This window comes from Oratosquilla oratoria, chromosome 20 (genome assembly GCF_046742065.1).
Source record: "Oratosquilla oratoria isolate Oo_2021 chromosome 20, ASM4674206v1, whole genome shotgun sequence".
NCBI lineage: Eukaryota > Metazoa > Arthropoda > Malacostraca > Stomatopoda > Squillidae > Oratosquilla > Oratosquilla oratoria.
This window is the reverse complement of record NC_134796.1, coordinates 37,250,213-37,252,712: the sequence shown is the minus strand read 5'-3', so window position 1 is coordinate 37,252,712 and position 2,500 is coordinate 37,250,213.

Here is a 2,500-nt window from a genome sequence, read left to right as displayed (position 1 = left end):
CCTCCTGGATGACGGGTCATCCCTGCACCTTGTCCACTGCCCTGGGTCAGAAGCAGTGTCGCAAGACACAGCACATCCACAGCAAGGCCGCTTCATTAAATCGGCGACCCCCCCTCTCCGTCCCCCCATGCATAAAAGGAGAAGACGGGGAGAAATCCCTTCGGGCTGCGTCAAGTGCTACTACTAAGAGATAATGAGAGAAAATGATTGAAGGTCGTTGCAGAGGAAGTAAAACTAAACATTGATGAGCTAGATCCTAAGAAAATTAAAGTAGGAGTACAATTACGCCTGCAAGGTTATATACATATATATATATATATATATATATATATATATATATATATATATATATATATATATATACTGTATATATGCATGTATATATGTAGCATTTATTCTTTCTTCCTCAGTAAGCATCATTGTAGTATATATTTTTTTCTTTTGTTTTTGTAATATTGACTCGCCTCAGAGCATGATTTTATATCTCAACATATCACATTTTCTTTGTCCTTGTTATGTTGAATATTCCAAAATTCTCCATGAAGTACAATTATCTGTTCTTTGTTCTTTCTCATAAAACCGCATCTCAGAATGCAATATCATCGGACTCTCAATATAACACAGATTTCTTATATTGACTGAACTTCTTGGATTATTGCATTCCAAGATTCACTGCAATATACTTCTCTTTCTCACCTTTGTCCTCTCTGATGTTGGATCACATCTTTAGATCGTGGTATTTTAAGTCTCAAATGTACAACTCTCGGTTCCATCGATATCGTGTTCCTGACGCACCTTTCCAGAATGCAATATACTTCTCTTGCATCCCCTTTTTCGTTCATGACTCGAAGGCACCTGCCGAGTATGGCTCCTCAGTGCAAAAGCCGACATCACGACAATGGCTTATTTCCGTGCTGAGGCTGGAATCGTGATGACGCTTTGTAAGAACAGGGAAAAATGGCTCGGAGAAATATGGTTAGTGCCTTCACGAGCAGATGTCGATGTCCAGATAGCTGGTTTGATGGGTGACGCGCGTTGGTTAACCAAATCGACTCAGACAGACTGCTCGGTTGTAAAACAGCATGACGTGCTTATATTCCTTCCTCGTCCTCCTTCCTTCTTCTTAGGTTCATAGTGATTATATCGCTCAAACTGTACTTTGTGATGCTTTGGAGCTGCAATTTTTTTTTTTTTTTATAAGAGTAACATAACTGTTGTAATATTCTCTTTTTATTTACTTTTTATGTTGTATCGCTTTCTGCCGTTTTAAGATTGTACTTTATATTCTTTAGTTTTTACTTCCTTTATTTGAATGATCTTGTTTTACGTTAACATTTTTGTTCATAGGTTCATAGTGATTATATTGCTCAAACTGTACTTTGTGATGCTTTGGAGCGGCAATTTCCTTATAAGAGTAATATAACTGTTGTAATACTCTTTTTTTATTTAATTCTTATGTTGTATAGCTTTCTGCCATTTTAAGAATATACTCTATATTATTTAGTTTTTAATTCCTTTATTTGAATGATTTTGTTTTACGTTAACATTTTTGTTTTATCAACTACTGTATTTTATATCTTATTTGGTTTTATTTCTGTATTGAATAATGAAACAATTTATTCATTTATCTATTTGTTCATTCATTTATTAATCTATGTACTTATCTATTTGTGTATATGCATTGATTTATTATTTATTTATTTATTTATTTATTTATTTATTTATCTATTTATTTATTTATTTATTTATTTATTTATTTATTTATTTATTTATTTATTTATTTATTTATTTATTTATTTATTTATTTATCTATTTATTTATTTATTTATTTATTTATTCATTTATTCATTTATTAATTAATTTATTTGTTTATCTATCTATTTACATATATTCATTTATTTATATATTGATTTTTTATTAATTTATTTATTTATCTATTTCTATTTATTTATTTATTTATTTATTCATTATTTATTCATTTATTATTTATTTATTTATTTATTTATTTGTTTATTAAATATTAATATAAGAAATATTTATTTATTCCTTATTTACTTATCAATTCATTTTCTTATTCATTTATTTATTCATCTATATATTCATTCATATATCTCCTCATTTATCTACCAATTCATTTATCTATATGATTGATTGATTTGTTTATTCATTATTATTATTTTTCATTTGGCAGATATGCACCAAGTAGTGCATTATCTTTAGCGTTTCGTGTGATAAGTCCAAGAACAACAGCTGTGAGCGACTTCGATTCGCCCTGAAAGTAATTTGCACGCAGGGCAGAGCCGCTAACCTTGACCAAAGCGGAGCGTTTCCTGAAACGATATCCTCTTGACCACCTATTCACTCATTGCCTCAGTTATGTTTTCAGTCGTGTTTGTTTGTTTGTTTAATACTTTCTATATTTTTTGTCTATTTGTTTGTTTGTTTAGTATTTTTTTTTGTCTATTTGTTTGTTTGATTGGTTGTTAGTATTGGGATGTTT